Source organism: Cricetulus griseus, chromosome 3 (assembly GCF_003668045.3).
Source record: "Cricetulus griseus strain 17A/GY chromosome 3, alternate assembly CriGri-PICRH-1.0, whole genome shotgun sequence".
Lineage (NCBI taxonomy): Eukaryota > Metazoa > Chordata > Mammalia > Rodentia > Cricetidae > Cricetulus > Cricetulus griseus.
Window position 1 is genome coordinate 196,986,226 of NC_048596.1, and position 20,043 is coordinate 197,006,268.

A 20,043-nucleotide genomic window follows, 5' to 3' on the forward strand; every position below is an offset into this window, starting at 1 on the left:
CTGCTGTTGGAAGGAAAAGCAGCTCCCCTGTGGGTGGTCAGTGATAGAGGGCGCTGTGTAGGGCCACTGTGGTAGGAGAGCAATGCCCCCTTGCTATATTACCACTGTTGCTTGAAGACCCCCCGCCCCGCCCCACTCTGTATGCTTATCATTTTCCCCACCCCACATAGTGACTCACGGAGAGATGTCAATTTCCTATGGCTGCTGTGATAAATCTTGAGCTGGGCCTGACTGTCTGTCTGTCTGTCTGTCTGTCTGTCTGTCTGTCTGTCTCTTACACACACACACACACACACACACACACACACACACACACACACACACACCTACCTGTAATGCCCACACTAGGGAGGCTGAGGCAGGAGCATCACTAGTTTCAGGCTATCCTGGACTGCATATTCTCCAAAGTAACACCCAGGCCTCACTGAGGGAATCTAGGCTGGGCAGGGCCAGTTTCTGAGAGGCTACAGGGAAAGCCTTGTCTAGAACATCCCTTGGCTTGCACCCCCCCATGTCTGTCTCCAAGGCCTGCAATGCAGAACAACCACTGTCATGGTCCTTGCTGACCCTCTCCTACCTGACTCATCTAGCAGAATCCCCCTATGGCTGTCCTGGGACAATCTCATTGTTAACCTGTCTCCAGGTCAGTTGCTTGGGGGACACATGCTGCATCCTGTACCCAGAGGGCTCTAAGCTCAGGCCTGGGAAGCCTTTGGAATTTGTCATTCCCCTGAATCTGACACCATGTGAAAATCACTGGGTTATTCAGGGCAGGAGCTGATAGATGGGGCAAGGAATACTCCACTGTGGAGTTCCTGCTTAGGTGACAGGGTCCACAAGTTCCTGTGCTTGTGGCTTTGCCCTCAAGGTTCCTGGGGGCCTTTGTGCTCCAGCCCCAGAAGGCCCAACTGTGGTCCTCCTCACCACAGCTATGATAGGACACTGTTGATGAATTCTGAGGAGAAGAGGGGCTGGGGGAGAGCTCTGTCCCTCCATCTCTGCACCAGCTGGCCACTCTCCATGGCAGTGTATCTCAGGCTCTGGAGCCTTAAGTCTATGTCCTACCTAGGCTCCTAAGGCTCCATTTCCTGGTTCTAAGGCTACCCCCGAGGCTCCCACTGTCCTCAGGCTCTGAGCTGCTCTGCAGCAGGGAATACGATCTGCCCTTGCAGCACTTTGTAGCCAGGATCTGGCCTCTGTTGGGACACCCTTGTCAGGCCTCTGTTGGGACACCTCTTACCTAGCCCCTGTTGAGGACACCCTTTGTCAAGCCTCTGTGGGAACACTCCTCACCTGGCCCCTCCATACCCTCCAGGTGATGGCTAGAGTTTGAATTTCCTCAAGGCTTCCCCTTGCTCTTGCCGCCTGTCCTTCTGTCTTCCAATCTCATGCCTGCTTCTCAGAGCCCTCTGGGAACAGCACTGTGCCAGGCCCACCTTGTACCACCTGCCTACCTCGGTCTGACTCTATACCTTCCCGTCTCTGAGGGGTGGGGGTGGCTCTGGGTCCCAACCCTGAGAACACAGGTTCTGAGAAGCAGATTCCCTGGGCCGAGTTGTAGCCCTGGGAAGGGTTTCTGGGTGCTGAGGCCACATCTAGTGGATGTGACTGTGGGATCATGAGGTGCTAGAAGTGAACACTCAGAGGGGGGGATGTTTGCTCCAACTGCCATTCCCACCCGACCCCTTTTCCTTGCTAGTTATGTGCTCTGCTGTTGGGACACGGGCATCTTTACATGCTCAAGTCTGAGTCTGCTGCGTCCTGAGTGTGAGGCCTGGCTCTGCACCTGGCTTGTGGTATAAGATGAATGGCGGAAGTAATTCCATGTTTTGGTGGAATATGGATGTGACCGGTCTGTCTTAGTTAGGATTTCTCTCCCTGTGATAAAACTGTCCAAAAGCAGCTTGAGCAAGAGGGTGGTTGTTTGGCTTAGCTGTCCTGGGAACAGTCCTCTGAAAGAAGCCAAGGCAGGAACCTGGAGGCACAAAGAGAAGGAGAAGCCTTATATGAACTGTTTACTGGCTTGCTCCTAATGGCTTTCTCAGTCTGCTTTCTTTTTTTTTGTTTTTGTTTTTATTTTTGTTTTTTGAGACAGGGTTTCTCTGTGTAGCTTTGGAGCCTATCCTGGCACTCACTCTGGAGACCAGGCTGGCCTCGAACTCACAGAGATCTGCCTGCCTCTGCCTCCCGAGTGCTGGGATTAAAGGCGTGTGCCACCAACGCCCGGCTCAGTCTGCTTTCTTTCTTTCTTTTTTTTTTTTTTTAAGATTTTATTTATTATGTATACAACATTCTGCTTCCATGTATATCTGTACACCAGAAGAGGGCACCAAATCTCATAACGGATGGTTGTGAGCCACCATGTGGTTGCTGGGAATTGAACTCAGGACCTCTGGAAGAGCAGTCAGTGCTCTTAACCACTGAGCCATCTCTCCAGCCCCTCAGTCTGCTTTCTTATACAACCCAAAACCACTTGCCTTGGGATGGCCCCACCCACAGTGGCCTGGACCCTTCCACATCAATCAGCAATCAAGAAAACACCCTACAGACTTGCCCACAGACAATCTGATGGAGGCGTTTTTTTTTTCCCCCATTGAGGTTCCTCTTCCCAGATAACTGTAGCTTGTGTCAAGTTGACAAAAAAATTAACTAGCACACTGACCATTAGAAGGCAAAAGCCAGCCATCTCTAATGTGCAGTGTGATGCCAGCACACAGGACGAAGGCGCTGGCTTGTCACCAGCAACCCTGCCTCTTCCTCCTCTTTGTCAGGAAAGTGGGCTTCTGGCCGAGACTGCCTCTGTTGTTAGGAAGGCAGGGAGGGTCCTCAGCTGGCAGAGTGCCCATGGCAGCATGGTGAGAGCTGAGCATGGTGGCACCAGGCACGGAAAGGTCCTGCCTATGGCTGGCGAGCTGCAGCTGCTCCAGTAGATGAAGAATGGGGTTCAGCTCCCAGCCCACTGCCCCCCCTATTCTCCTCTGCAGCAGGCTCCTGTCACACACCACACTGTGTCATCTCCTCCTGCCAGTGAAGCTGGGACCTAATATCTGGCTCCCACTAGCAATGATTTTATATATATATATATATATATATATATATATATATATATATTCTTGGGAACTTTTCATAATGCTGGAAGCCTGGCTTGCAAGTCAGGGCAGAAAGTCTAGAAGCCTCTAAAGGCACTGCTGGGGAAGGGAGGCCTTTCACCCAGAGGGAGAAGGCCCTGGGTCCTCTCAGCACAGTGGGACTCACAGGACCTAGGCAGAGATTGGCAGTCCCTCCCTCCCTCCTTCCCTCCTTCCCTCCCTCCCTCCCTCTCTCCCTCCCTCCCTCCTTCCCTTCTTTTCTCCTTCCTTCTCGTTTTAGTGGGCATTTTGTTTTGACACAGGGTCTGCCTATGTAGCCCAGGCTAGCCTGAACTCTCCACCCTCCTGCCTTAGCCTCTCCAGAGCTACGGTGACAGGCATGTGCACCATGCTCAGCTGGACCTGGGTTCTGATGAACACATTGACCTTGGGATGTTCCCTGAGGACTTTGGGGAACACTGGCCACTTGTCAGTGTCCTTAGCACCAATGTCTGATGCCCCTCCCCTGAGCTCACGTCCTCTTTTAAAAATTATTTTCTCTTGCTAAGCTGAGTTCTCATTCTTTAGTCCAAGCTGGTCTTGAGCTTGTGGTCCTGCTGCGGAAGTCTCCTGAGATGGCAGACCTGTGTCCTCATCCCTGGTGGACCTGCCTTCCTTTGTGATGGCTCCTACCCATGGGGATCTAATGTCTTTTCTCCACTTCCTTGGCTGGTGTGCCTGCCACCAGTTTCGATTTTCATGAAACAAAGAGGAAAGGGGATTTGGTGTGGGTAGCTGGAAATGATAACCCAAGTGTTGGCTCAGTCCCAGTGACGTCCTGATGACCTATGTGTGCTGCGGCCCAGAGGCGACACTTGCTGTCAGCCGGAACTTCTGTCCCACAGGGTTGGAGATAGAAATTTTCAGTGGAAAAGATAGATTGAGGGCACCCAGAATTCAATTCCCAGCACCCACATTAGATAGTGTACAACCTCATGAAACTCCAGTTTCCGGGGATCTGGCGCCCTCTTCTGGCCTTAAGGAGGACTTCACAAAGGTGGTCCATTTACACAAATAAATATACGGTAAACAGAGGACCTAGTGATTATACCTCACCTCAAGGTCACTGCTGAGCTTGTTTCAAGGATGTGATAGATTCCGAGTTCTTCCAAATACTTGTGGAGGAGTATGTATTGAGTGATGGCTGTGAACCATATGGGGTGAGTCTGGGAACAGCATTCTTCCTGTCACACCGCTTTCCTGTGGTTGCTGTCACTTGTCACCTGGAACCTAGTGACTCCAAACATGCTTCTTCCCTTTAGGCTAGAGGTCAGAGGTCTCAGCTAGGTTTCAGGTTAAGACCTCGCAGGCTGCTTCCTCCTACGTGCTCTATGGAAGGATCTGCTTCCCCCCTACCCCAGCTTCTGGAAGCCTCAGAGGTCCTTGGCCTGTGGCCTCTTCCTTAAATCTCTCCACCTCTCCCACAGCACCCCCCCAAACACACTGTGATAACTCTAAGCCCCCACTAGACCCACCAGGCTAATCTGGATTCTCCTTCCGCCTAGGGTTTGTGTCTCATCTATAGCCATGAGGTTTGCTTTGCCCCACGAGATGGCATTCTGTTCACAGTTTCAGGATGAAGTGGTGTCTTCTAAAGCCTGCTGGCTGGCATTCCATACCAGTCGCCCTGGCTGGGTTGAATGTCTTTGGTCCCCAAATGTACAGAGTTCCTGGCATCAGTGAAAGATAGAGTGGGGAGGGGCAGAGTGGACGGGAAGTGTCACTCCAGAACTCCAGGGTGCTAGGTCTACCTTGTAGCTGCTGCTGTGAGACTGGCCTGCATTTGGACCCCTCAATTCCCACTATCCAGGCTACTTTGCTGAGCAGGTGGGTGGAGGATGGATTATTGCCCATCCCAGGCAGAAGCTGTGGGTGCAGTTTGTTACTGGCCCAGGAGGGGGTGCAATAGAGCACAGCCAGCCACCAAAGCAGCCCAACACCTGGACTGGGTGGGGGTTAACCCCAGGAACCAGCTTCTACTCCTCTCCTCACAGATCACCCTCTGTGTGGTTTGCGGGGGCAGCTTATACTACAAAGCAGCTGGGCCCTGGTCTCCACCTTCCGCAAGGTTTAGCTCCTTTTCCCTCCAAATGCACTGAGAAGGACTCCAAGAAAGAACAGGCTACAGAGAATGCACTGTGTGGCTGGAGGGCTCTAGGGAGCTCAGAATGGGGCCCTGCCAGCTGAATAGGGCAGAGAGGAGGTTCTTTGGGGAAAGACCCAAGACCCTAGACCCAGGGTGATAGAGCTTCCTATCCCTCCTCCCTGCCAATGGACTGTCCCCTTGTCCCCTATGGACATCTCCACACCTCCCCAGCAAAGAGAATGCACTAGGCCCTCTGGCCTGGAGCCACCTCAGCCCCCTGGAGAGCCCCTCAGAGCCCACCACTCACCCAGTCTCCTGCTCCATGGAGCCGCCTCTTCAGTACATATTTCTCTTCTGAGCCTTCTCCCTGTCTGGCACGTTTATGCACACACAGACACACATTCCTGGCACCCTGTCCCTGAAGTTGTTTCTTTTACCCTTGACCTTTATCTTGACATCCTGTGGTACCAGTGCAGAGTTGTTATGTGAATGAGAGCTGTCCAGGTGACCCCTCTGGGTGGTCCCTGCTCTCCAGGGGATAGCCTTCCTTCTCTGTGCAGTAAATTTCTTAGTCAGCCGAGTCCTGCCAGACTAATCAAGACTATTGGGAAATGGCTGCCACCACGGAGGGCCTGGCTCCCACAAGCAGCCGCAGGGGCTGTGCCAGGTGGGATGCTGGGGAACAGGAGGAGGCCTGCGGGCCAGAAGCTTGCCTCTAGCTCCGAGTGTGAACTTAGCTCTTAAAGGAATTCAGGGATTGAGGGAGGAGAGTGGAGAGGCATAGAGAAGGGGGCCCTACCCCAGTCCACTCACATTTCCCATGACTGAAGCCAGGCTAGGCTGCAGGCTGGGCCAGTCACTTTGCATAGACCAGAGGAGTTCAGGAGGAAAGTTCTTCCACCACAGTGAGTCTCTAGGAAAGGCCACTCCAGCCTGGAGGAGCGAGTGTGGGTCTCGGGACTGGTGCCCAGACACTGAGGCCTGCAGTCAGATGTGGGGTGACAGAGGGAGGAGCCCTGACTCAGCAGTGGCAGTGTCCTGGCTCAGGGACACCAAAGTACACATGGGATATGAGTGCTGGCCCAAGAGACAGTGCTTTGGGAACCCATAGCCAGCCTAACAAATTCTGAGGGGTGTGGTGGGGTGTTGAGCTGACCTTGCCCAGAGGCATGTGACTCTCACCCTGTACACCCATAGCTGATCTGGAGCTGACCCAGGCACCAAGCCTGCCCTCAGGCCTGCCTGTGTGCTCCCAGCTCATGAGGCCATTGAGTTCCACAGTGTGTCAGCCTGGGGCAGAGCTGGGTGAAAAACCAAGGCTGACCCATCTCTCAGGCCACCTGCTGTTCTAGAAGCAGGAAGACCAAGATTAGAACCGTATAGACCTGGGCTGCAGAGCCCCTGGAGGGTCAGAGGTGTGCTCGAGGCCCAGGTGTCTGGTGCAGGTGACTCTGAGGTCCTGGTACTTCTGCTCCCATGTCAGGTGCAAACTTCATCACACTGAGTTTCACAGGTGGCAGCAGTGATGACTGTGGGGGACCCAGGCTGCGGTGGGCCCTGGTTCTGACCCTTCTTTCCCTTGTGTGGAGTGCAGTTTACAACATGAAGGGGACACATTCTACCTGTCTTACAGGGTTGTTTGAGGTAGTGAGTGACCCTTCCCTGAAAGTATTCAAGGTGATTGAGCCCCACTGGGGTGTCTATGGGGGTGGGGTGTATGTTAGCAATGGTGGCAATGTTTGGCGGCTCCAGGGGGGCAGTTCTATGTTCTTGTAGGTCAGGCATGTGGTCATCTGGGGCACTGGGACTTGGACAGAGCCGGTGGCACTGACTGTTAATTTGTACAGTGGCCCTTTGCCTGTCCTGTCCTTGGCCCTGTCTTCCTGCCTGGGCTAACCTAGCTGGCCACTGGCCCTGTCCCCAGCCTCTAGGTGGTCACTGCTTGTGTGGTCCTGGATTGCCTCAGAAGAGAGGTGCTGAGCTCTGGCCTCCGGTAGGCAAAGGGTGGCCTCTCCCCAGTTCCTCCTTGGCCCTTCTGTCGTTTCTGTGCCTAGACTCCTGCACCTCCTGAATTCCATGTTTCCCTCAACTATGAAGGCAAAAGACCCTTGCCTGACTTCCTTGGGCACATTGGCAGGCACCCAGGTGCTGTGACCAGATGAGAATATTAGTCAGAACTGTGGACAAACTACAACCCATGTCAGCATGTGGTTTGGTGAGTGTGTCACCTGTGTATCCTGTAGCTGGGTGGCTGCCTTGCTGGGCCGCAGGGAATGTGACAGAGACAATGGCTTTGATAAGGTGGGTGAGGACAGAAGAGATCCTGATAAGCTTGTCGTCTTGATGATGGTGGCACCTTGCTTTCCCTTGTGGGGCTCAGAAGACTGTGGAGGCCCGATTCCCCACCAGAACATCGTGGTGAAAACATCATGCTGGCTGAGGTGTAAGTCCTGGGTTTACCACAGAAAGCTGTGTGACACAGCTGTCCTCCTGCCTCTCTGGGCTTCTTCCCTCGATAGCAGAGTTGGCAGTGTCCCTACTGTTTTGTGGGTGAGACCCCTGATAGGCTCACGTCTGTTCGCTTCCAGCTTCCTGAATTGTTCTTGTACTGCCCTTACCCAGTGGCTCTTGAGTGCAAGAGTCACTTTCTAAACCCCCTCCCAGTCCCTCTGATTTTGTCTGACCTTTCACAGGTGAGGGAAAACACAGGGACAGCACTGCCCTTGGGAGAAGGACACTACTGAGTCTCACCTGGCAGAGAGCCAACAAGGGAAACCTGGCTCTTTATAAAGAACAGCCAGCAAGTGTCAAGACAGTCAGTTGGCATAACACCAGCCCTGCCCCCACCCCAGTCTCATGGGCCTGAATGGGCCTCACAGGACCAAGCATTGAGTGTGTTGGTTGTTGGCCAGGGCTTGAGAGAAGGGACTAGCCAGCTTGGAAGCTGGATCTGAAAACACTTTGGACATCTGAAGCCAGACCAAGATAGCAGGCTGTCATATAAGCCACCCCTGCTTCACAGAGGCAGTCCTAGCCCAATTCTTTATCCCTTCCCAGCACAACCTGGGGAGGGAATTGTATTTATCCGGAGCTTGTATTTATCTTGCAGTGACTCTGGGAGCCTCAGCTCCACCATGACCCCCTCTTGATAGAGGTGGAAATGGAGGCTCATTAAAAGGAGATAGAAGCTGGAATTTTCTTTGGGGACCAGTTATCCACCATGGTGGCCCCCTCTGGGCCCTCATATTCTTCTTTGGGCTTTAGCAGCAGTGCCCTGAATCATAACGAAGTTCACCCCACAACTCCTGATCTGTATGCCTTTTCTATGAGGAACAGCCCGAGGTCATGTCCTCTCTCCTGGGAAGCCCTTCAGGTGCCAACATGGAGCTACCTCTCAGGACCCCAAGCCCTTGAGTTACTGCTGGCCTGGTCTTCAGGTCCTGTGTCTTCCTTGGGGATGGTCACTCCAAAGGTTGGACTGGGTAAGGGTGGAGGTTGAGTACTGCCTCTCATCTCCCTAATGGTAGGTTTGCTTTCAGACAGAGTCTGTGGCTGGGTGGTGTGGGCCACTGTGGGCTGGGGCTCTGGTCCCTGCCTGCCTGCCTGCCAGGCGTGTGGTCCTGGCTGGGGCCATCAGAACACAGTTCTGACTCTGTTCTCTGAGCCACGGCAGGCAGGCTGTCACCACAGTGGGCTGGGAGCTGGAGGCAAGCCCAGAAGGAGAAGGAGAGTGCCATGGCCTCTGGCACCCAGCCCTGCCAAGCCACAGGTGCCCCTGCCCTCTGCTGTGGGTGGAGGGCCTGCTGGGCAGAGAGCAGGAGGTGGGAGGGGTGAGTGGGAGGGGACAGAACAGCAGGGAAAGCGGAGGACACGTGTCCCAGCAACAGCCTGTGCTGCTCGCTCTGTGTGGTTCTCCATGCTGTGGAGCAGGTTGGGCCCTGCATAACATCCACTGAGTGGGGAGTGTTCAGTGGAAACCCCATCCTGCCTGCCTGCTTTTCCGTTTTGATTTTGAGTTCTGGAATTCTGGTTACTCTGATTATGGAATGTTTGCGGGCCAGGGGCAGGGGTGGTGTGTGAGTGGCTGTGGATGATAGGGCGCCCCTTTAGAAGCCATCCACGATAAGGGGCTTTGGGGAATGGCAGAGGACTAGAGGTGTCTGTCTCTCTCTGGGTGTCTCATGCAGAGTGGTCGGGCACAGTGCCCACAGTCCTTCATGGCTTGGGTTCGCCTCCTCTCTCCCCTCCTAACAATGTTTTTTTTTTTTTTTTTTTTTTTTTTTGGTTTTTCAAGACAGGGTTTCTCTGTGTAGCTTTGGAGCCTATCCTGGCACTCGCTCTGGAGACCAGGCTGGCCTCGAACTCACAGAGATCACCTGCCTCTGCCTCCCGAGTGCTGGGATTAAAGGTATGGGCCACCAACACCCGGCCTAATAATGGTTCTTAACCAGGGGTTCAGGTTTGAGCTTCTGGCTGCTGAACAGCCCTGGGAAGAGATGCCGGTTAAAATTCAAGGCTAGCCCAGCATGGTAGTACACATCTTTAATCCTAGCACTCCAGAGGCAGAAGCAGGAAAATCTCTGAGTTCTAGGGCAGCCAGTGCTACCTGGTGAGACGGTCTTAAAACAAAAGAACCAACAAAAAATTCCTCTCAGCTGTGTGGCCTAGAACAAGTCATATAATCTCCATGTGCCTCAGTTTCCCCATCTGAAAAGCAGAAGGAATAATAGAACATGGTGGCGGGCACCTGAGACAGTGCTGGGAATGTGTAGGAAGCAGCCGCTGCTGCTTTGCTGGCCCTGGGTAAGGACTGCGGCTTCGTTCCTTCCCGCAACACCGGGGCGGCCACAGCTGGCAGAGGCTAGAGCTCACTAGCCTCTCAAATGGCTGGTGCCCCTCCTCGCCCTACCTAAATCCTGACCAAGAGGGCTTCAGGGAGCATCCTGTCCTAAGCCCAGGGCGGCCTCCCAGCAGGCAGAGGTTGGTGGGAGGCCCAGGTTCCTCTGGCCACTCTGCCCCTGGCCACATCGCCCCAGCAGGAAGTCTGTCACTCTGCCTTATCTCTGGCCCTTTGCCCACAACGCAGTCCCCAGGAAGGGTTATCAGCTTGGACATCTGCACCCCAACGGGCCAGGGAACACTGCGGTCAGTCAATCTCCTCAGGAACAGCAGCTGTCTCCTGGTGACAGACCTCTTGTAGTTGGTGCCAGGGATGGGGCAGAGTGGAGAACTGGAGGCTGTGGGGCTTGGGGGCTGGGCTGTCTGAGCCTGAAGAACCAAGGGCCCAGGATTGCTACCTAAAGAACAGGATGGTACCTACAGGGAAGACACAAGACACACCCTCTAGTGGGGAAGGGGTCTAGAGGAGGGGCATCACACCATGGGCATCCCAGCAGGGAGAGGTCTCTATAGGCCAGTCCACTGTGCAGCTCACAAACCCTCCTTGTGACATCCCACACCCTGAAGGGGGGTGGTTATTGGCATTTTGCTGGGGACCTGACTCTCCAACAGCGCAGAAACCCTATGGATGTACGGACATCTTGATGTCACCTGCTTGGTAGTTTTCTTTTATATATATTTCTTACTTATTTTATGTATATGGGTGTTTTGCCTGTATGTATGTCTGTGCCACCTGTGTGCCTGGTGCCCATGGAGGACAGAAGAGGGCATCAGATCCCCAGCACTGGAGTCATGAGCCATCATGTGGGTTCTCTCAAAGAACACCCAGTACTCTTAACCACTGAGCCATCTCTCCAGCTCTTCATTTAAAAACAAAAACAACAACAACAACAACAACAACAAAAACAGAGACGAACTTCTCATGTTTAAATCCACCACACAGTGTGGCAACACACATTATGTTCATGGTGCCATGCAGCCTATCACCCATTTCCCAAAAAGGGGCCCTGTCCCACCCGATGTCACTTCTGCTCCCCAAACTCCTGATGGCCACTCATTGACAGTCTTTTCAACTGATCCGGTGCAGATATTTACTGTCACAGAGTTGTGCAGCACTGGGGTTCTTCCACAGTGGAAGTACAGGCTCAGTGGCATGTTTCTCCTATGCATGGCACTGACACCTGCCACCAAGCTGATCGATCCCTAGTTAGTGGCCACCAGACTCACCTACTCCTTTGAACACCATGTGCTCCTGTCTCAGAACCTGTGTTCGGCCCCTTGGGGACATACTTGTGACTGAGTCTGCAAGACATACTCTTTAAAAAAAAAAAAAAAGATTTATTTATTTATTATGTACAGTGTTCTGCCTGCATGTATGTCTGCAGGCCAGAAGAGGGCACCAGATTTCATTACAGATGGTTGTGAGCCACCATGTGGTTGCTGGGAATTGAACTCAGAACCTTCAGAAGAGCAGGCAGTGCTCTTAACCACTGAGCTGTCTCTCCAGCACCAAGACATACTCTTAATGAACAAATTTTACTTAGTGATATACATATACCTCTTGCTAAGGACACTTTTAACATTTGTGTTGTACATAGGAGGCGGGGACACAGGCTGGGGGATGACAGCCAGTGTGTGAATGAGGCAGCTACATCACACTGGCTCTCCTTGGACGGCTCAGTAATTTGGAATCAAGTAGGCAGTTTAGGCTAGCCCTTGGTCAGTGTTGACTCGCCAAGATTGAGGGCCAGAGCCTGACTGGTCCTGAAGTCTTCCCATGTACTATCCCTCCTATGTGGCTGTGGGGCAAAGTTGAGGCCAGTGGACCAGGCTGTGAACAACTTCACAGGTCTGAGGCCCAGAGAGAGGCTCAGAAGCAGCTACCGATTCTTGGCCTGGTCAGTCTCAGGGTCCCCTGCTGTTCTCAGGACTGCTGTCCATGCCTCTGACTCCCCTGTGGTAGCTGTAGGTACATTGTTATCCATCATAGGCCCAGACCACAATTCCCTGGGCAGTGTGCTATCTGCTGTCCCCAGGCAGACCACTGGGCCTGGGGTGGGCCAAGGCCGCTCACAACTTATCACTACTGCCTGGTGCTTGTTCCCGCCACTCTGCACTCCAGCCTTATCTGTGTCCCCAGGCCTTCCTTTGCCCACAGCTCTGAGTGCCGTGGGGGCAGGGTGTACCCCAGAAATATCTGGACCTCAGCGACAGGGCTCTGTTCACCACACAAAGCTCCTCAGACAGAAGCCTGGCTCTGAGCTCTTCTGTCCAAGGGGGACAGAGAGGAACCTGCAGGGTGTGGTATTTGGGAAAAAATCACCTTGCTATGCATTGAAGGAACCCTAGAAAGATAGCCAGCTTCCCTATGGAAAGCCAGGCCATCCATCTGTTTGTCTGGAAGTGCCCAGGGAGGAGGTACAGGGCACAGGGCAGAGGTGGCAAGGGGCAGAGCCAGACAGGGACCTTCAAAAGAAGAGCACAGAGTGCCACAGCAGCAAACTGTCGTCCTAGACCATGAATATCAGATGTCCCAACACTTGCACCTGTGACCATCACCAGGCACACAGAGTCTGAGTGCATGGAAGCACGAGAGTCTGGTGCACACGGAGCTCACCTCTGCTCAGGGGCCAGGGTTCTGTACATATGGCACACAGCAGAACCATACACAGAGCTCCCAGACACGGACACACACACACACACACACACACACACACACACACACACACACACACACACACACACCAGTTGTCTCACTTTGAAGTGTACCCATGGCTCCCAGCACTCATCACACACAGCAGTCCTCAGTCATTACTCATACATAGTATTCACCATGTACACGGTGTTCGCTGCTAACACAGAACTGACCACTCATACTGCTTATACCACATAGTACTGATCGCGCATAGAGTACTGGTCAACCACGCAGTATTCATCACTCCCTCACACAGCACTCAGCATGCACACTGATCGGTTCAGACAGTACTTATTGCTTATACACCAGTACTGATCACTCACACAGGTGGTACTTGTCACTCAGTACCTACCCACCTGACGGAGCACTCACACATGTTCATATTCTTCCCCTCCCCCAATGCTCCCCAAGGCTGCCTGGTGGAGCAGCAGTTTCCTCGGCAGTTGATCCCAGTGGACTCCTGCTTCTCCCTGGATCCTGTAGGAGGAGAGCAGGTGCTGAGAGGAGCCTGGAGGACCTGGATGGTCTTTGGCCCTGGCAGGATAGAGCTGCCTACCACCAAAGGGACCTACAGATCTGTGGGTCCTCTGCCCAGGGTGGGGGGCGGGGTGGCAAAGCTCACCTGCCTCTCCAGAGTGGGATCATAGTAGATCACCGGCTTCTGGTCTGACCATGTGGAGTCCACAAGGCTGTGTTCTTTGGTTATGTCCCCTCTGAGTCCAGGCAAGGCTAGCTGTCCCCCCTGTACGTGTAAAGCATGTATGGAACTGCCATCAAAGTGGCCTCCACTGACTCTCAGCTCCAGCTGAGCAGGGCCGTGTCAATGCCACACCCATCTGTTCCCAAGGGCTGTGAGGGGAGTGTGGGGCAGCCATCGCTTCTGTGAAGGCTGTGTGTGCTGGGGCTGAGGCAATGGCTTCCTTCTGCCATCACCGTGGATCTACAATGTGACTTCAGACCATTCCCACACCCTCCTGGGTTGAACTGGCAGCACGGGTCCTACACAGGACACCTGGCTGTGGCTATGTGAGAGGTCTGTCACTGTGGGAACAGACTTCTTTTCTGTCCCATCCTTGGGTCTCTCTTTTCTTGTACAAGCTGAGGCCTGTGCAGGTGACAGCTCAGCTACACAGGAGGCCAAGGGTTAGCAGCCAGGTGTGTGGACCAATTGTTTTAGATGCCCAGAGCCTCACCTGCAGAGGTCTTAGGAAACTTTCACTAAATCCAGGCTTCCTATAGGGACAGAACCAATGGGAGAGTCCAGCACTGGGACTCAGTTTGCCTCTGGGAGGGGTCAGGGCAAACCTTCCTCACTCTCCTGGCCTGCCCCATGCCCTGGAGCTCTCAGGCAGGCACGAGGGAGGCAGGAGGCATGCTGCATAACAATGCATGCAGACCTAGTGGGTCAGGGCCCTAGGCCCTAGGCATGCCTGCCCTGCCTGCCTGGCCTCAGGGCTGTTGGACATCCATAACTGCTTCTTCTCAAAAAGCTTTGCTGGATCCCTGGAACCTGCCTCAGGCCCTGGGTTCTTCGCCAGCTGGGGACAAGCCTGTTCTGGCTTTGGAAGTCCTTTGTACCTCCCTGGACCCAACCACATAGCCCTAGGGACAGTTGCCAGGCAGGGAGAGCCCAGCAGGTGTTTCAGGGTGGCACCTGGGCCTGTGGCAGCTTGTAGGAGGTCAGAAGGAGACAGGGCCCAAATATTGATGGCATATATGGCCCACATGCAACTAGGGCCTTGGTCACAGTGCTGGATATGCATCCCAGGTCCCCAGATGTTCTTGGTGTGGCCCTACTGTGGGAGGTACTGTCTAGGGAGGTTAATGCCCAAATGGAGACCTATAGCCACAAAGGCAGGGCTGCCATCCTTGACAGATGGCATTTGGGGGTCCCTGGAAGTGAAGCAAGAGGCCAGGTGAAGGCTACAGTGGAGACAGAGCCCTGGGCAGGAGAGCAGGGTGCACAACCCCTGTGCCTGCCAGATCCTGTGCTTCCTCAGGGTCAGCTGCGGCTGATGGATGGTGGTGAGAACCGCCTCTCTGCTCCTTCGAGGCAGGCAGTAATCCATCCTGGAGCCCTTCAGAGGCCTGGGTGGTAATGGGGCCATAGATCACACCCTGCAGAGACAGGGCTGGACAGGGAGGCAGCCATTAGGACTGACCGTGGGTGACCCCAGGCCAGGGTGGCTCCAGCTTTGGGTGGGGCCTGCCTCAGCCCTGAATTTGATGAGGGTGCCTTTAGGGGTGTCAGGGGAGAGAGTAAAAGAGGAGTGGGGGAAGGGAGGACCTTGTCCCCAAGGACACAACCCAGGGCAGGCGCCAGTGTGCCTGGTGCCAGCTGTCTGGGGCTCCCCTTTGGTCAAGGCTGCCTCAGGTTGTAGGAAATGGACTCAGAGGTCACCTACCACCCCCATCTAAACCAGTGAAGCTCAGGTGATTCTGCCCACGGCCCCTGCCATGCTAGGGCTCAGCCTGTAGTTTGAGCCCCTCAGTGTGTATGCTGCTCCCCGCCCCCAAAACAAAACAAAAAAGCTAAAGACTAGATTCAGATTCTGAGAACCCAATCCTGCCTGGCTGGAATCTGGCCCCACCCTCCTATTTACCACGAAAGTGAACAAGCTTTGGCTCCGCCCTTCTGCTTACTATGCAAATAGGCAAATTAGTGTTGGGGCAGGCTCCTCTGCAGGGAGCTCTGAGCCTCCTGGCTGCTGACAGAGCCGGGTGCCTGGTGCACAGAGGTGCCATCTGTTATCAACATTCTCACCACCATCATCTTCATCTTGGTGACTGAATTTAGGTTGGAGCCTGTCCACTGGCTATGTGACCTTGGGAAACCTTTGCCCTCTCCAGGCCTTGGTTTTTCTGCCTGTGAAATGGTGACATGAGGACTAAATTCCATTATGAAAAGTCTCAAAGGGAACCTCTGCCCTCCGCTGGGTGCTGGAAGCAGCTCCCATGCCTGTTCCTACTCAGTGTCCTCCAGTGACACTTACTCAATGCTGGCCCATGTGGCAGCTACAGTCCCATGGAAGGCTCTGGAGGCCTGGAGCTACCAAGCATCACACTCTGGGTCTTCTAGTGCTAATGTTTCCAAGCATGAGACTGTATGGGGTGGGAAGAGCACCACAAAGGCATGACATGGTGTCCCTGCCATGGCCTAAAGGCTGCAGGTGTCTCATTCAGTACCTGATGGCAGTCTGACAGAAGCTGCTGTCTTAGTTACTGTTCTTGTTGCTATGACAAAAGGCCTGACAGGGGCCAGCAAGATATCTTGGTGCATAGAGGTGCATGCTGCCAAGTCTGACATACTGAGTTCAATCCTCAGAACTCCCATGGTGGATGGAGAGAACCAACTCTGAAGTTGTCCTTTGACCTCCATATAAACACATACTGGTAAACACACACACACACACACACACACACACACACCCCTAGTTTTTTTTTTTTTTTTATAAATATTTATTTATTATGTATGTATACAGTGCTCTACCTGCATGCCAGAAGAGGGCACCAGATCTCATTATTATAGATGGTTGTGAGTCACCATGTAGGAGCTGGGAGTTGAACCCCGGTCCTCTGGAAGAACAGCTAGTGCTCTTAACCTCAGAGCCATCTCTCAAGCCCCACAAATGTTTTTTAAAAAAAGTTTTTTAAACATGACAAGAAGTGGGCCCTTGTGACACCTTCTCTTGTAGTCTTGCCTTACTGAACACAGGATGGTGCAAAGGAGATACTCAATATATACAGGCCGAGCTGGTTGAGGGAAAGACAGGGAGGGGTTCAGATGGGTAAGAACATGAGTTGAAGGAAAGAAGGAAGGAAAGAAAGCTTCTGGGTGGAGGATGGAGGGGCTATTGGAGGGTAGATACTGACTCCTGCAAGTCACAGGCTTCCAAAGCAGGGACTCATCCTCACTGGCCAGCCTGGGACTGCAGCCTCCTGGGAGTGGGGGGGGGGGCTGCCTGGAAGTCAGGTACAGCTGCTAGCTGGTTGAGAAACTTCGTGAGGGTGTATTTGCATCTCATTTACATACAGGTGTGTCAACCCACAGTTCAAAGCTCCTCCGGCAGGTAGGTGACTGCTTACTCCACCTGTCACTGTCCTGGAGACCCTGCAACAGGAAAAGGGCTCCTGTTTCCCCACAAGGGTTTCCTGGGAAGTGACCTTCCCAGCCATTGAGCCTCCTGCATGCCTCTGTGTGCAGCCTTCTACCCACATTAGCCTTCCTGAGTCCTCTTGTGCTGCAGCTGCCCCGTGTCACAGAGAGAGGCCTTGAGAACAGTGTTGCTAACAGGCAGCCACAGACAGGCAGGCTGAGCTCAGGCACAAAGGTTCTTTGCTATGTTTTATCTTAGGGGAAACTGAGGCATTGTTGAGCCCCAGGAGCCCCAAGGAACAGAGCAAATTCCAATGGCTCAGGGACCAGGCAGTACTGGAAGTAGGCCGGCCCTGAGATAAGCACAGTCTCATGTTTTGGGGGCAGCCGCTGGTACGGAAGCAGGCTCTTGGTAAACATTGCCTGCAGCCCTGTGTAGGAGGGGACCAAGCATGTGACCAGCAAAGATGTGGGCGGAGGAACCTCATTACTTTCTGGGTGAAAGTGGAGTCAGCTTCCTGCTGGGGACCCTGGTGTGTGGCTGGGCAGGCAGAGTGGCCCTGGTGAGGTCAGCCAGTTCCGTTAGAGCCCCGGTTCTAAGAACCAGCTTGCGTGCCCCTGTAGCAGTGACAGGCCAGGGTCAAGCTGTGGGCCTATAACTTGCTGGAAGACATTTCAGAACAATAAAGGTGTCTGGCTTTATAAGCTCTCGTATTTCATCCCTGCCTTGGCCCCTTGCCTGAGATTTACTGTGGGGGTGTTTTCAGTGGGATGAAGCTGACGCCAGTGTCTCCCTGCTGTCCTGTCCCCTGGGGAGCAACACAGCTGCCCTGCTGTCCATGGCCCCTCCTGGCTCCTTTGACGGCAGACCCACCTCTAGACACAAAGGTTATTGGAATGGGGGTGAAATGACATTACCCTCTAGTGTCTCCCCGGGCGTCCTGAGAGGCTGGCAGAGTGACAGACTTAGGGTCAGCCCCTTGGGATGGATAGCAGTCTGCTTTACTACAGCGCCTGCCTAGCCCACTGCAGGGCGCCAGGAGTTGACAGAAAGAGGCGCCAGCCTCCCTGGTGGGCTGTCAGCCCAGTGCACTGTGGGGCAACTGGGGTCATGGGAGATGGCCAGCCCTCAAGGAGGATGGTCACTGTCAGTCACATGTACCCCTCTGTTCTGGCTTCAGGCTGAATGAGTCTGATTAGCTGCTGCATCCAGTGTGGCCCCCTAAGGAGTTGGTGCTCTGACCTTTTTGCCACTTGGGGAAACTGAAACCTAGTGGGGAGCAGTGACTTGCTGGGTTCATTTTCTAGAGGAGCTGTCACCGAGTGCCACAACTGAAGTCTGAAGTTCCAGAAATATGTTTTTCCACAGTACTGAAAGCCAGGAGGTCCAGTTCAAGGTTTAGGCAGGGCCAGGTTCCTGATGGGGCTGGTGAGGTCCCTCGGCTTCTGGTGTCAGGGTTGAGGTTGTTTTTGCAGCTCTGGTGACTGAACCTAAGGCCTGTGTATTCTAGGCTGTCACTGAGCTGTGTCCCCAGCCCTTAGGAGTTATGGGTTAAAATACAAAGTGTCCCCCAAAAGGCTCATGCATTAGAGGTTTGGTCCCTGATGCTGGCTTTGGGAAGGTGGGAGGTAGGGGAAGTGTCAGGCGGTGGCATGGAGCCCAGGTGTGTGAGTGCGGATGCTTTAAGAAAGATACCTCGGTTTCTTGCCAGGTCTCTGCTTCCTGGTGACAATGAGGTGACGTAAGCAGTAAATGCTCCCATGTCTTTCTGACATGATGTTCAAACAATTACTCTGTGACTTCAAAGCCACTCATGAACTGAGACATTTTGAGACACAAACCCAGGGAAACCCTTATTCCTGTAAGCAACTAGTGTCATCAAGTATCTTGTCACATTCATGAGGAAATGACTAACATGGCTGACTTCCAGCATTCCTTGGCTTGTGGTCGCATCATTCCAGACTCTGACTCCTGGTTCGCATGCAAATCCTATTGACAGAATGCTAATCTACCCCAGCAAGACAGTACTTATAAATAAGGTCACCACAGGTCCATAGACATGGATGCGATTGGGGAGGCTGTCTGGCTCTCCCCTCTTGCTCAAGGTCACTATGGCAGGTGGTAGCTACTGTCTACTGGGCATCCAGCAGCACTTCTCTCACCTGTCACTAAAGCTGCCTGCCTCTGGAGCCTTGCTGGAGTGTGTTCCCTGCCACACCCTCCTGGGCTGTGACCTCAGCACCAGGCAGCTGACAACTCAGAACAGCCACACCCTGAAGAAGGGTGCAGGCCAGGGCGGGCGGGAGCATCTGAGCCCCTGACCCTGCCTGGGCCTCACAGGGACCCCTAGTTCTTTCTCTCACCTCCTGACAACACCCCCCTCCAAGTAAACTCACACTCTGTCCCTGTCTCAGGGTCTCCATGATGATACAAACGCAAACAGAACAGGCCTGTAAGCCCCCAAGCTCTAGAGGCTGAGGCAGGAGGATCCCCCAAGTTCAAGACCAACAAGGTCCTGTCCCAAAACAACAAATAAAAAAGAAAGGAAAGCTGTCTGATGATCGGCAGGCCTCTATGGGGGCTTCTAAGACTCACGGTCCGACCTTTGGTTGAACTTCAACTTCAGATCCACAGCAGGACACTGAAGGCTTTACATCAGAGTGCCTGGCAGTCATACTTAATTGTTGTGAACCACTTGTTGTCTAGGGCTGAGGGGTTGAGGGGGCCTGAGAGGCTGAGGGGGCCTGAGGGGCTGAGGGGCTGTGGTTGGGGACTATGGCTGGCAGGAAGGCTTTTCTTTTTGAGCAGTGAGAATATTCTTGGAGTGGCAATGGCACGGGCTGCCTGATTTCCCCAGCACACAGAAAGCCATTTGCCTGTAGGCTCTAACAGAGTTTGCACCGTCTGTGTTAAATCTCTTTTGTTCATTGCTGAAGATGACATTTTTTTAGGAAGTGCCTTGCTATGTAGCCTGATTAGCCTTGAACTTCCTCTGTAGTCCAGGCTGACCTAGAATTTGAGACAATTCTCCTGCCTCTGCCTCCAGTGTCCTGGGATTATAGATGTGTGCCACAATGCCCAGGGAATTACACCTTCCTGAAGTCATTAATCAAAAAATCACTGTCTGGGGCTGGGAAG

At 53.5% G+C, this 20,043-nt stretch overlaps 1 protein-coding gene and 1 long non-coding RNA gene across 3 annotated transcripts in view; one reads left to right on the plus strand and one right to left on the minus strand.

Annotated features, from left to right (window-relative positions):
- The window catches only part of Gse1 (Gse1 coiled-coil protein), a 344,296-nt gene that overhangs the window by 125,868 nt on the left and 198,385 nt on the right, over window positions 1-20,043 (plus strand). The window lies entirely within an intron of this gene.
- On the minus strand, window positions 311-6,103 carry LOC107977620. Its single transcript, XR_003484423.2, has 3 exons — window positions 5,522-6,103; window positions 4,185-4,391; window positions 311-1,975 (listed from the first exon to the last, which is right to left on the minus strand). It is a non-coding gene; the product is annotated as an uncharacterized LOC107977620 (long non-coding RNA).